The sequence below is a fragment of the Chenopodium album genome, chromosome 13, assembly GCF_948465745.1.
Source record: "Chenopodium album chromosome 13, dcCheAlbu1.1, whole genome shotgun sequence".
NCBI lineage: Eukaryota > Viridiplantae > Streptophyta > Magnoliopsida > Caryophyllales > Amaranthaceae > Chenopodium > Chenopodium album.
In genome coordinates this window covers 33,136,144-33,151,801 of record NC_137846.1, presented here as the reverse complement: position 1 = coordinate 33,151,801, position 15,658 = coordinate 33,136,144, and the positions used below count along the sequence as shown (strand labels likewise).

Genomic DNA, 15,658 nt, shown 5'->3' with positions numbered 1-15,658 from the left:
AAATTTGTTGTTGTAAAAGGAATTAAAATAAGGAGAATAATAGTAAAAAAAAAATTAAAGTAAGGAGAAATCAATTAATAAAATCCTAGGGCATATGTTCACTAATAAATAATACTCCAGGGTAAAACATAACAATCAATCATCAATGCATCAATTAATCAGATTATAAAGGGCTTTCGCTACGAATTACAATCACAGAGTTAATCTACCGGTATTAAATCGCATCTAGCGAATCTTAACTTAACCATTTATAAATTAAACTGCGTATTGCAACTAAGCCTAAACATCAATTCTCATCTCTCGAATCTCAAATCAATATTGCATAAGTCGTACAATTAAATCAGGCCTAATCTAATTGCATAACATTAAATCAATCAATAGGAAATTAATCAAGCATTGACAATCAACAATAATAAACTACCCCTTCATATTATTTATGGATCCCCACAACCCTAGAAAGAAAACTACTCACACATAATTGAATCTAAACTAATCAAAGCAATTAAACAAGTCATGATGAAATAAAGAAATTAAAGTACTGAAAATAATGGAAATGAAATCGTTACCAAAATTAACGGAAATAATGGACTGAGTTAAGAACAAAGTTGTAGAGTTGTTGAGAGAGAAAACAAGAGAAAAGTTTAATCTAAAAACTAAGTAGTGAGAGAAAATCTAAGAGAAGAGGTCAAAATATACCAAAAACATTCAAATCGCATTTATACCCAGCTCCTAGAAATCCTAATTAGAAACTAAGTAAAATCGTCGAAATCACTCCTCTAAAACACGCGCCCGGTCGGGCTGGGTACCACCCGATCGGGCGCGAGATCGGGCGAAGAGGGCTTCTCTTCTTCTTCCGCCCCACCCAGTCGGGCGCGCCTCAGGGCGAGGGCAGCCTGATCGGGTGAGGCTCTTGGGCGGCTCTTGGACATTCGATTGGGCTTTGATTCTAAGCCCAATTCGGATTTCCTCTTTAGGGCTTTAATACTGCGTCCAACGCCTCGATATCTCATATGTCGAGCCCTTAATCACCGGTTCGATGACTCTAACCGACCCTGGGCTACGAAAAGTGGTCGTGCTCCTCCAACGCTCGTAGTTGCTCCATAAAATCCTGGGAAAATGCTCCAAATGTGCAATTCCCTACAAAACCCATCAAAAACTACGAAAACACTGGAGAAAACATTAATTAGTAATAAAGTGGCTCTAAAGAGCCAAAAACACCACTAATTATGACCAAGGGACGAGAGTAAAATACTATATAAAATAGATATATCATGGGCTGAAGGAGTTTGAACGGCTGGAAGGTTTTTGCTGTGGTTTGAAAGGCTTGGGGTGGTTTTCAGGGAGGGGAAAGGGGAGAATGAGGATTTGAGGCGTTGTTTTAGGAGGGTGGTGGTTCAAGGGGAAAGAGAGATGTGGTAGGGTTGGGGGAGTCTGGCGCACCGATAAGAGAGGCTGGGCACCGACGCCGGCGTGGTGGGGTGGAGGAGAGATGCCTGGCCGGTGGTGATTGGGTGATGATGATGATGATGCTGATGATGATAAGTTGGGTTTAAGTAAGGGCATTTTAGGACATGGTTAAGCAATTACATCAAATCATCATCAATGTGACCATTGGGTTAGTAGAGTTTATAAGGGTTTACCAATGATAATAAATTTTTTCATCATTTACCACTGAAAAAATTAAACAGTATGAGTTCACCAAAGAGAATTTCCCAAATTAAATTAAATTAAGTTACACAATTACACCTTAAAGATCTTAACCCAAATAATCAACAAAACATACTAATCCATGATCAGCAAAACAACATTATGTATTTATCAACACTTACATTTTCTTCCACAATATCTACATTTGCATACCATTTTAAAATACAAACTATAAACACAATGTAGACAAAAAATTAAATTCAAAATAATTGAGACTCCTAAAATATAATTTAAATACAACAAAACCTGAAACTATAAATAGAATATTGAGACACAAAATTGAAATAGGTATTAAATGCAATATAGATAGAAAATTGAGACAAAAAGTTGAAACATAAATTTGAAAAATCCAACTCCCAAATCAAATAAAATTGACAAAAAAAATTAAAATCAGATTTCAATAGCATTTACCCCAAAACTCTCAACATCGCAAAATCATACAAGCATAGCAAGAATCTCGAATTTCAAGCACAGCCCTCAGAATTCAGAAATTCAGACATATAACAATTAGAACTTGCAAAAACAAATAAGCATAGCCCTAGGATTTCTAGAGTAAAACATCCAAAGAAGTGAAAGAGCCCAATTAGAATCTCAAACATACCTTAATTATTGTTGAAGCGGCTAGACAGTGGCTAACGGTCCAACGAACGGCCTGACGATGGCTGACGGTGAAACAACGGCTTGTGGGTTGAAACGCTGGTGAGAAAGAACGTAGAAAATCAATATTCAAGCTTTAATATTTATTTACTTAAATTGTCAATCTGAAATAGAAAGCTAGAAAATCAATCCAAGGATAATTCATGGCTACAAAAAAATGGCAGTAATAGAAAGTCACGTTAAATTCATCTTTAGCATCTGGAGTATGTTCAGATAATAAGCTTAGACTCAAATTTCCCTCCAATCATTATATTTTTTACATTACTTTACATCAAATTGAATTTTCATCATCTACAATTACACTACAAGGCGGGCATCTAAGCAATGTAATCAAGCTTATAGCAAAACTTTTGACAAATTTGTTAATTTCTTAGAAATTTAGTCAGATACAAGTCAATCATCATAAGTAAATAACCAAAAAAATACTCTAATTAAGAACAATTAAGTAGTGAAAAGAACGAAATGATACAGCATTAAAGCTTAGATCACTAAAATTAAGCATTTTAAAACACAAACAAAAAAAACTAAGAAAATACCCAAATTTTAGGTGAAACGAAGGTCGGTAATTGTGGAAGTCGTAGTGGGCGATTGTGGAAGGCTTCAAGTTGCAGGTGGATGGCGGAACTCCGGCGGCCTTTAATCCATCACATGTCGCGGTCTTTAACTCTAGTGGGAAATTTTTTAGGGTTAATTGGGGGGAATCATTCTGGGATGTTTTTTTATTTAAGGAAAATTTGAGACTAAGGTTGGGGGTAATACGAGGTCGAGGGTTTTACTGTTCTAGACTAGCTTAGTTTTTTCTATTACTTTATTGGAAGAAATATAATAAAATAAAATGAAATTTGTATTTGTAACGGACTATGTGTTGATAGTTACAAATATATATTTACATAAATATAGTAGTCGTAATAGTCAATTAAATTGTTACTTACAATAACAATTACATGTAACGAACAAATCTTAGTTAGTTACGATTGCATTAGTCATACAAGTTATTACTAATTATTTGGAATAGATTTTTTAACTGTTAGTTACAAATATACTAATTGTAACTAAAAAAGAACTGTTGGTTACAAATAGGGGGTTACAAATGATATTTTTCTACAAGTGACTGGAACAGGTTAACAATGAAACCGGTCCATGTAAATCTACTGGACCACTGACTGGGGAAGCCCAGTCGGCAAGAGGGACTGCTCCCGTTACTAGGGGTGAACTCATGAATTTCATTAATAGTTTCAAGGGGGAGATCAAGGAACTCATCAACATAAGGACGGCTGGCTCTAGTAAGGGTCAGTAGGCCAAAAAGACTCCTCAAGCTGAGAGGAGAAAGCAAGTCAGGGACAAGCAGCCTACTCCACATCCAAAGGAGAAGGCCACACCTGCAATTATCTGGTCTAAATTCCTACTACCCCAGACAGTCACAAGAAATGTCATTCGAAAAGTTCAACCGGATGACAATAAAAAATCATTCTCTAATGCTCGACACATCATCGAGAAGAAGAGAAACCAAAAACTGTCTGAGTTGGTCTCTACATCGAGCTTCCCAAAGAGCTTCAAAAACACCTCAGCACGGCATACTTAATCCTTGCATGAGAGCCGTAAGGGCAACAAGTCCGTCCACTTAGGCCCTCAAATGATTAGGTCAGCCCCGTTGTAGACACCAAATTGTGTCTCCCCAAAAACCAAACACAGTGATGAGTACCTTTCACGTCATTGAATATCGAGTAAGGTGAAATGTTGAAGAGTCTCGTGAATTCTTCTGTTTTATAAAATATTTTTAATATAATATTTCTTTCTATTTTCGACAACCATTCATTTCGTATCCTATTTATGAAAATTTTCCAATCAAGTTTAGTATATTACTTAATTAGGGCCAATAATTGTGTATTTGAATGGGGCTTGTAAAAACCTTTCCAACGATATATTATAAGCCCAATTCTGATGAATAATGAGGAAATTATGGCCAAAATACTAAACTGGGCCTAAAACGAGTTTTATGTGCGACCCAATGATCACGTGGAGGGTCCATTAATCTTAATTATATTTCTAAATAATTTAGGATTCATTAGCAGCTTATATATATTTATAAAAGATTTTAATTATCCTTTTTGAAAAGAAAAGATTAAAGAATATGAAATTGAATAAAACACCTCGTTTTGAAAGTCCTAATTTTATTTGAAATAAAAGACGTTCAAAGATGATCAGATATTATTTTCGTGCCTCATAAATTTGAAATTCTTTTCTGATCGTTTTCGGTCGTTTTTCTCTATAAATATGGTCTTTTTCCTACGTTTTTACTCACCAACAATCATCTTTCTATTCTATTCTCTCTCTCTTAAAGCTAGAAGCTTATTGTTTCTCTCTCTTTCTAAGCCTTCCATTTTCAAACACCATACGTCCATCACGAGACTTAGACACACATAGCCAATATCGAAGTTGCCTTTTCCCTAGATGTGAAAGGTTGATGATTTCTGAGAGTTTGGTCCTGAATCTTATTTCAATTCTTTGATTAGATTTATTGTTTAATATTTTCATTGAAGTTACTAACGTATGTATTGTTTTGATAGCAAGAGATACGAGGCAACAAAGTGAGTAATTTCAATTGCTCTATTTCTTTAGGAATCATGCTTAGATTATTTTAATTCCTAGTATCATGTTAGGATATCTTTATGATTTCTAGTATCATGTTTAGGGTATTAACTAATATTTCTAATATCATATTTAGGTTGCTTCCTATTTCTTTTATCATGTTAGTATCATGTTAGGGATAGAGCTTTAATTTTTATTGTTTAGTGACATGTTAGGATTTGTTATTAATCATGTTAGTATCATGCCTAGGATCTTGCTAATATTATGCTTTGAAGAGATTTTGAATATTATATAATGATGATTTGTTGTATCAATATTTTGTGGCTTGATATTATCGTTATTGCTTGATCACGGCCTCTCTTGCAGGTTTAAAGGGAATTTGTACTTGAAATCATGCGTAATAAGATAATTAAAAAATTTATTTAGGCTAATATGATTTTAATTCAAGTGATCGCCAATAATAGATTTGTTTGTGCATTAATATTCAACCAACATAGATTAAACAGGTTTAGGATTAATATAATGATTGTATGTTAGTCAGAAAGCGCACATGAATATGAGAAGAATAAAGTAGAGGCCTATTTTTGGGGCAGGTTCAATCTCTTTTAGGTTTGATTTGTACCTTCATCCCCAAATATCAAGTCATGGTTCTGGACCACTAGGTAGTTAGCGATCTCATGGATCGTGAAGGGGTATAACCCTCACCCTGTGAACGGTTTACAAGTTCCTAAAACTTGTTGGCGACTCTTTTGCTCTAGCTTCCTTCCCTTTGGACGCCACCATGCTTACGTGTATGATCCCAGTGGGGCTCAAGTGTGGGATGCTTGAAATATTCCCTACAGTTTTTAGCGACTCCACTGGGGATGATTTCTATTTTAATTCCTAAAATTTATTTTCGCAATAATTTAGAATGAGTGGATGAGACTCGAAAAGTTCTAAGTATTCATGTGCGTAATTTAGATTGACATTATTGGCATAAGCATAAAAAGGTCCGCATTGGAAAGACCATCTGTAATGCGTAAAAAACATAGGCTTTTTACATGTAGGAAATTTAGAAAATATCTTTCACAACTAGAATAGAAAAAACGCTGCGAAAATCGGAAAATTCTAAGAACACAGAAAACTGCTGAGGCATGTAGGAACCGTCGCCGAGAGAATAGAGCCCATCGCAGTGCTGTCGCGATGCGGTGGCAACATCGCGGCAGGACAGGGCCATCTCCTTGGGATGGTCCCTGTTTTCTCTGTTTTCTCGAGCCATGTTCTTTCAATACCGAGCCAAACGTCTGCCTTCTTGCTTTAACCGGTTCTTATACTGTTTGGCTGATTTTAATTCTTGATTGAGTTTTTCCCTCTTTTTTGAAACCCATATGTGTTCTACATATGGCCATAACCCCCTGGGAATTAACGTTCAATCTACCCAATCGAACTCTCAGTGCAACGAAGGGTACATCCGAGTTTGTGAATTCACCAAACCATGGAAGCAAGTTTAACTTGCGGGGTCCCATCCATACGCGCCAACCCTTCCAAAGGTAAGGCTTTCGCGTGATGCATCCGGACTCATAACCATGGACCCTCTTTTGAATACCCTTATCCTTGAACTTTAGAGAACTAGAGCCATGGTTAGGTTACAAAGTCATTGCATCATATTGTGACAACTTGACTACTTGTGCATCTCTTGTTTGTCCATAACTTATATGTGATTAAAATAACTGTTTGGTTTGACTAGTGATTATAAATATGCTCAAATAAACTAACCAATGACTAAAGTACTTTGTTTAATTAATTGATTAATTAATTTGAGCTAATAAATATGTCTAAAATCGAGTCATAGTTCCTTTGAGTCAACTCGGATTTTATTCCCGTATACTGCACAGGCGTCAACTTGTTTGGGTCATAACCGGAGTTCTAGAAAGAATTACGAGTCTTATAACTTATGGATCTATAGCCCCGAGTTTTATCTTTAATTTTCAGTTGGTTACGTTCAATTCAGAGTCACAGATAAAAAGTTATGGCTGAAATACCACAGCCTGTCCAATTTAGTGTATATAGATGAAGTCTTAACTTAGTGTTTGTATGAATTTAATCACATGTCTGGTCACATTGTCATGACAAGAGTCTTGAACAAATCACTTTCACTTACTAGTCAAAAGCACACACTTTGTATATGTGTCACCATGACCATGTCTTAGATTCATGCATGAGTAGTCCTTTCCGTCATTTGAGTTGGGGGTCAACTCTGTTCTTAAATTCTTCCACATCTCTCCATCTACATCATCTTTCCGCTCTCCACATGATTTCACCATACATGTCACTCTCCTCATATTCCATAATCTCTTTCCATCTATCGCATGTTGAATCGAGTTTGAGTCAAATAATTAACAAAAAGTATCCATACTTCCCTTTCCACAGCACTTGGTCAAGGAGAGAAGGGAGTTTAATCAAGGATAACACCTTCATTCAAGTACTACTTTTCGATAAACCAATCCGTCAAAGATGTAAAGTTAAGAAAATGGCAACCCAACAAGAAGTTGATGAGTTGAGACAAAACATGACTAACTTGACCGAGATGTTCAAAACTCTCGCTCAACAAGTCGATGATCCTAGTAAACAACGACAGCTTGAGCGCATTGAAAAAAGCCTTAAGAAAGTTTCCAATGATTATAAGTATCAAGGAATTAGCTCCCAAAGGGTCTTAGTGGACAAGGAACTTTTTCCGCAGAAGTTCAATGCCAATGACATGCAGTCGGCCCTCTTTAGAGGTCAAGCGTCATACGATGTTCAACCCTTGGACTGGCAGCTCCAGGTGCTCAAACTTGGTGAACAAACCTCTACGTTCACAAGGGAGATAACCAAGGTGGCATAGCCGACCAAGATTAAGAATGTCTTGGTTGGTACCTATGATGGTACCAGCAACCCTGAAGATCACCTCATGGCCTACACCAACCTCATGCATATGCAGGGGTTGGATGATGCCATGTGGTACAGATGCTTCCCGGCTACATTGAAAGGCATAGCCCAACAATGGTTTGGAAACTCGTGCATTCGGATGTATTAATAGCTTTAAAAGGCTTGCGCTCTTGTTTAATTTAAACTTTTCAATGAACATCCTTGCCAAGAAAACAAGTGTCGACTTGAGCACCATCAGGTAGGGAGAGAGAGAAGGACTTCGCTCCTACGTCAGGCGGTTCAATCAGGTAAGAACCAGATTCAAGGACTGTCTGACGAAGTTTCCTATACAGACTTTTTTAAAGGTCTGAAGGATGGGTCAACCTTTGAGTTTGACCTCGTCAGAAAGAGGGTTTTCACCCTCCAAGAGGCGCTGATAGAGGTGGAAAGCTTTATACAAGTAACCAACCACTGCTCACACAACAATCAGACAAAAAGAGAGTCGGTCTACTCAGCCGGCTCCCAAAGCTTAACAGAGCAAAAAGAGAAAAGAGATTTGGACGGTTGACGACTTTGATCAGCCGTCCTAGAAGAAAAAGAAGGAATTTAAATTGTACATCCCTATAGGCGTCGTTTGAAGCGCGCCTACGTTAAGCATGTGTGAATATACTTGGCACTCGATAACATCGTCAATGACCCTAAACACCCTTGGTGTTCCAAAGCAAACATCCTCGAACCGTTCAACTCTTCCTAAACTAATCCTATTTTATGCAAATAATGAAAGAAAATAAAGAAAAGAGGGAAATAAGAAAGATCTCACCAAAATCCAAGCTAAGCAAAGAAAAATGTGGTAAAGTAAGTACCACTTCCATAAAGCTCCAAAAAGCATAGCATGAATTTGCAAAACCGAGTGAGAATGAAAATGAGAAAATGGAACTATATACAAAGAAAATGGTTAGTAACTTCAAAACAAAATAATAAGACAGCAAAATCAAAAATGAAAAACAAACAAACAAAATCAAGCTAATCTACAAAATCAAACTAACCTACAAAATCAAATCAAAACAAACCAAACAAACTAACAAAATCAACTATACACTTAAAATAACAAAAACAACTATACATCTAAGCAAAAATCATTTAGATTAGAGGGATTTGGATTCAAGGGTTTTAGATTTTGGAATTTGGATTCATGGGAGCAAAAATCACCAACACATCATAGAATAGCAATCATCATCAAAATCAATCAACAAAAGATTTTCAACAAGAAAAACATGATATGAACATGGATAACAACAACAACACTCAACAACATCAAGTATGAATCAAGACAAGCAATCATACACCATCAAGACATGAATAATCAAGGATATCCAACAACAACAAAATTTGCCACCGAGACTCTTCATAAGACTAGTGTCCCCTTAAGCTAAACAAAAATACATCTCAACATCCCATCAATACAAAACAAAGATCACATAACAAAGGGATGGAGGTAAAAGCTCAAAGAAGGGGGAACTAGTTACCACTAGGCCCGACATTATCATTATCATTATCCTTATCATATGAAAAGCCGGATGAGGGACCATAAGGATCCCATCCCCTGGTGTAGCCGGGTGGCCAACCATAATGGCCCCTAAAGTTTTCTTGTTGCCAAGGGGCCAAGGGTGTAAATTGCTCGGGAAACTCTAGAGGCAACGGATGGGTGGGATCAACATAGGGGTAGTTAGGATCACCCCTAAAGTTACTCCCACCGGGCACATGGTAATCATAGTTACCGTGCTCATCCGGAAATGACCTAGTATCGGCGTTGGATCCTTGAGGTCTTTGCCAATATGGGTAGGTAGCCCTCCCATCATCTCCCCAAGAAGGTATAGGACCGAGTTGAGGAGGAAAGTACGGGTAGTTAACCCGGGGAGTGATCTCTCCACGGTTAACACTCGCATCATATAGTTATTGTTGTTGAAGAAACATACCTTGTTGCATTTCGGAGATGCCTCTCATTTGGTTGTATATGGCCTCGAAATCTTGATCATACATCCCCTCCATTCCGAATTGCATGCTCGCCATTTGGGCACTCAAAGCCTCTATGTTGGGGTTGGCGAAGCGATGTTGTCAATGTTGAGGTTGAGGCACTACTTGCTCTTGTTGTTGTTGTTGTTGTTGATGATGATGATGATTTCTTTGAATTTGTTGATCTTCATTGAGCACATCTTCCATGTCTTCATCCTCACCGGGGATGCGGTTACTTATGGGCACAAAACATACATTCGGGGCATGCCGATGAAGGGAGGTCAAGGAGGGGTTCGGAAGATAGCACCGATGAGAATTCCTCACAAGCCAATCAATTACCTCTTCGTCATCGCTCTTAGCTATGAATTGCACTTGCTTGAGTTGAGCGGTGTCGAGGTAAAGGGTGTTGAGATCCCCTACCAGAGTGCAAGAAAGAAGATATCTCCCACAGCCAAGGCTAGTAGCTAACCTAGTAATCATGCTACCACAAGGAATATCTCCTAACCTACTGCCCCTCATGTTCATGCAGTTCCTAAAAAATATATGCCCGAAGTTCAACCTCCCCCGCAACTCTTCCCTTGTTGTCATCCATAGAACTCGCAACTCAGCTTACGACATCTTACCTAAATCTTGCTCAGGGAACACCGAGTACCCCAACAACCGATGAAGCACTCGTAAACATGGATGGAAAATGTTGCTTGCAAGGGAATAGTGGGCAGAGAACTTATTCTTCCCCAAGATTTCCTGCCACCAAGCATTTTTGGAATACCCATCCAAATAGTCATGCTCGGAGAAGAGAATATCCGCCCCCGGATGGAAGTAAGGGCTGCATTGAACTCGGACAAGGACATGACATGCTCAACATTGAAAAGCTGGAAGGTGATTTAGAAGTCCTTGGTACCAACAGAGTAGTAGTCAAAGAGGCCAAAGACTCCCTAGTTGGCTCAAGGTAGGTTCGGTAGTGCTTGTTGACAAAGCTACCCAACCTAAGGTTGTAGAACAAGACCCTTAAGTCCTCATCAATAACCAATAGCCGTGAGGGATTTATGGTTCTTTTCTTGAAATTTTTCCAAAGCGGCTTATGGTTTGGATTGACGAATCGGGTTTTTGGTAGAGGAAGAGGCTCTTCATTTTGTATTTGGGAAGAGGGAGTGTTTGATGGAGAAGGTTATTCAATGGTTATGTTTGTCTTCCTCTTTTTGGAAGTGAGGGCTTTCATGATTTTAGACATTTTTGCTTCACCAAATTCACAACCAAAAACACAATCACAACTCTACAAATCACCACAATCTCAACACTACCACAAGACTTGGTTCAACCAACCAAATACTCCAATCACCACTTGCTACCAACACTACCAAAAATCAACCTTTCACAAATTGCAACCAAATTTCACAAATGAGCTACACAATCAATAACAACACAATGTAAGGCACAATTAATCAACAACAACACATATAATCAACCAATTACTCAATCAATCAACACATTCAACCAAAAATGATACTACTACTATTCACAATCATCAAATTAATCAAATTCTTGCTAAAAATTGATATAATACTGTAAAATAGAGGTAAAGAAGATGATTATACCATACTAGAAGCAAGGATGATCAAGAATTAGGCAGCAAAATCCACTACACCGAAAATCCCCAATTTGCTCTTTAATGGAGGAGAGAGATTGGAGAAGAAGAAATGGAGGAAGGTAGGATAATTTTTGATGAAAATGATGAATTTTGAGTAGGAAATTGTTAATTTTGTGAGTTATTTTAACGATTTGAGGGATGATTTTTTATTGTTAGGGGGTTAGGGTTTTGTTTTTAGAGTGAGAAAGGTTGCGGACGAGTGTGGGTTTGGGATGAAATGAGGAAAAGAAAGGAGAAAAAAAAGAAGAAGTAGCTTCGACCGAGCTATTGCGCAGCCGCACAACAGGGGTGCGCGCCCGCGCGCTCGCGCCCCTGCTGCTCGACTTCTTGCTTGCTTCTTGCTCTTGGTGAGTTCATATATGGGCTTAATGATCTTTATCATCCCGGGATTATTGAACCCACAAAACACATCAGTTTCTAAACCCCTTTTCAATGGGTTCAACATCTCAAATTAATGAGAGCACCATAATGAACCCACCAAGCACAAATTTGCTTCACATTTTAGCACAACGTTTCCTAACTTACCTCCTAAATTACCTTACCCATTCAACTCGAAATTCAATAATATCGAGTATACTCTCACCAAATACCACGAAACACCTTCCCATTGTGCTCATGCTCGTTCGAGGTAATCCAATTTCGATGAATTCAACCTATTAATTCAAATACAAAACAAGTGAAAGAAAGAAAAGCAATTGAAAGAAAACTAAGAAATATAGAATCAAAAGAAAAAGTTAGAAAACCAGGTTGCCTCCCGGGAAGCGCTTGCTTAAGGTCCTTATCTCGACCCTTCCTCCAAATCATAGAGGGTCAAAGAACACCACCTTGTTTAAAGTGGTAGAGGGGACAAACTTTTTCTCATTCCTTGGAAACTTCACATCGTTGATTGATGTATTCGCATTTGATGAAACTTCCGAGACAAGCTCACTTTGCTTCAACTTCATTTTCTTCTTCATAAAAGCTCTCTTTTTCTTCTTTGTCTTCTTACTCCTTCTAGTAGAAAGCTTCTCACCATTAACACTCTTGAAGTCATCCTCGTCCTCTTGATTGTAGAGCTCAAACCATGGAGGAATATCAATCACCTCATCCACGAGGTTAAAAAACTCCTTGTTTTCTTCACTAACCTTCTTGCATTCAAAACTCAAAGGCACATTATCATAAACCTTAAGAACTTTGTTAGTAGAAGAAACAATCATGCATACATTATCATTACAATGAGGTAAATTGATGCACATAATTCCATTCACAAGAGACAAAGACTCATGCATCGGTTTAAGCTCAAAACTATCCTTATTGTTACCAACTCTCAAAGTAATAAGGCCTCCTTTCACATCGATCAAAGCTTCCGAAGTAGCTAAGAAAGGTCTCCTTAGAATGATACATATGTTATCATCTTCCGCTATCTCAAGCACAATAAAATCAACTGGAATCGTGAACTCTCCTATCTTGAGGGGAACATCCTCAACTCTTCCCTTTGGAAACTTAATAGATCGATCGGCCAATTGCAAAGTCATATTGGTTAGAAGAAGCTCACCTAGCTTAAGCTTCCTAAAGACCGAATAAGGCATGATACTCACACTAGCACCAAGATCACATAGAGCATTTTGAAACAATTTTCCATTGATTTTGCTAGGAATAGAGAAGTTACCCAGATATTTCATTTTCTTGGGTAAATCATTATAGCGCTACAACATTTGCCATCCTCTACCAAATTAATATCATTGCACTCTCTCTTGCCACTCAAGATTTCCTTATGGAACTTATAATATCTTGGCATTTGAGTCATGGCTTCGGTGAAAGGGAATGAAAGATGAACTTCCCTAAGCATGTCAAGAAATCTCCCAAATTGTTCATCAATTTTGTTTCTCAAAAACTTTTGGGGATACAGAAGTTTGGGCTTGATTACCTCTTCTTGCACTTTTTCATCACTCTTCTCTTTCTCTTTTTCCTTTTTACTCACCTTTTTTGACACATTGATCTCTTTTCTCTCACTTAAATCACTCATCTTCTCATCTTCCTTACTTTTCCAAGAAACTCTCTCTTCAATCACTTTCCCACTCCTAGTGGTGATAGAATACACGGGTTTCTAAGGTTCAACTCCTTGTGAGGGTAAAGAAGAAGGGCTAGCGTTCACACTCTCTTTCAAGGTATTAGCCAATTGAGTGATTTGAGTTTCAAGCATCTTATTACGTGTCATCATCTCATTGAACTTTTTATCACTTACCGACATGTAAATATTCAAAATTTTAGTTGGGTTCCCGATGATTTCTTCCAAGGTAGTTCTAGAAGATAAAGGTTGAGCATAGGAATTCTCACCAATACTTGAGTTCTTGGAGGAAATCCGGGTGGGGGTCCCCTTTGGTTGTTGTTTTAAAAATTCCCCCGATTTTTGTTGCTCCAATTACCCCGGTTTAGATTTTGGCCATTGTTTTAGTATTGGTTACCATAGCCTTGGCCTTGGCATTGGTTTCCATACCCTTGGCGTTGGTTTTATTATTATAGCCTTGATTATTATGGTTCCCTCGGAAATTTTAATTTCCTTGGTTTCTATAACCACCATTGTTATAATTATTAAAATTCCCTTCTTGGTGAGCATTTCTATTCCCAAAGTTTCTTGGTCCATCATATCTTTGTCCATTGTTGTTATTTGAAACAAAATTCACTTGCTCACAATCATTATTTTCAACATCATCACAATTCTAAAATAAATGTGGACAATTAGAAGAATCATGGTCATATGACCCACATACATCATAAAACACACATCCATTAGGCGTATTAATCGAAGTTGAAAGAGGAGTAGAGTTAGCAGATGTACCTCTCCCCTTATTATGGGAGGGAAGAAAGGTTCTTGTGAAGAAGCACTTTCAAGCTTTGCCTTAATTGAGGTCATCTCCTTTCCCAAGTTTGAGATTTGTGAGGACAAATTGTTGATGGCGTTGAGATAGTCGATTGAATAAACCGTTGAACCGCTTTTTCTTGTCGACTCTCTCTCACCTTCTTGCCAATCCATGTGCTATCTCACAACATCTTCAATTAAGTCCACAACTTCATCCTCCATTTCCTTCATGATAGGGCCTCCGGCACTGGCATCCAAGCAAGACTTGCCTTGGGGGCTTAAACCTCTATAGAAGATTTGGATGATTTGATAGGTAAGGATCCCATGGTGTGGGCACTCTCTTTGGTACACCTTATACCTTTCCCATGCCTCATCAAGACTTTCATTTGGCTTTTGCTTGAAGCTTTGAATGAGAGCTCTTGCTTCGGCCGTATTCTTTGGTGGATAGAACCAAGATAGAAAATCCTTAGTCACTTCATCCCATGTTCTCAAAGAGTTTGGCATCACCTCCTTGTTTAACCACTCTAAGGCACGTCCAATAAGAGAGAAAGGGAAAAGTTTAAGTCGAACAAACTCTTGAGAAACCCCATTCACCTTGATTGTGTTACAATACTTCTCAAATTCATTAAGATTTTTGAGGTGACTCTCATGCTTTGCACAACTATATTGACGCCTCTCAAAACCATTCACCCATGCTTTTTCGTTCTTGTTCTTCTTCTTGATGGATTTCCTCTCTTGGGGGACTTGAACTTGAATAACGAATGGCAACCCTTATCCTTGTTATGGTCCTCTCAATTTCCAGATCAAATGACACTAAATTTCGATCTCGTGCCCTACGCATACAAAACGCAAAGCACAATATCAATAGCACGGCTACAAATGTAGCCTAAAAGGAAGAAAATCCTTTTATATTTTATTTTCAAATAAATGGAATAGACTCGATCAACAATTGCAATCACCATGCCTTCCCCGGCAACGGCGCCATTTTCTACAAGGGATAGACCAAGGTCATTGGTAACTAGATTCCCCGGTCAAAACAAAATTTGTAAAACCAAACCCAACCCTGGGTATAGGGGAAATTTTAAGTCAAACCCAAGGGAAGGCGGTATTGCTAAGGTTTAAGCTAAGCTATTCCGAAATAAAAGAATGGGTTGGTCTACGCTATTGAAATCAAATCAAAGGCTAACAAATGGAAATCAATTATCAAACACTAGGGACTTTAGGATCCACATGCATCAATGATAAACTTGCTAATTTGACAGGAATTTGATCAATCAAGCAATGCGAGGGAAAACGATATTTGCAATCAAAATCACTCA

At 37.9% G+C, this 15,658-nt stretch overlaps 1 long non-coding RNA gene and 1 pseudogene across 1 annotated transcript; one reads left to right on the top strand and one right to left on the bottom strand.

The window, feature by feature from the left end:
• Nucleotides 1–565: 565 nt before the first annotated feature.
• LOC145576578 (uncharacterized) lies at nt 566–3,064 on the bottom strand. Its single transcript, XR_014098465.1, has 3 exons — nt 2,901–3,064; nt 2,309–2,403; nt 566–1,156 (listed from the first exon to the last, which is right to left on the bottom strand). It is a non-coding gene; the product is annotated as an uncharacterized LOC145576578 (long non-coding RNA).
• Nucleotides 3,065–14,658: 11,594 nt separating this feature from the next.
• Nucleotides 14,659–14,756, top strand: LOC145577272 (small nucleolar RNA R71; annotated as a pseudogene).
• Nucleotides 14,757–15,658: the final 902 nt, after the last annotated feature.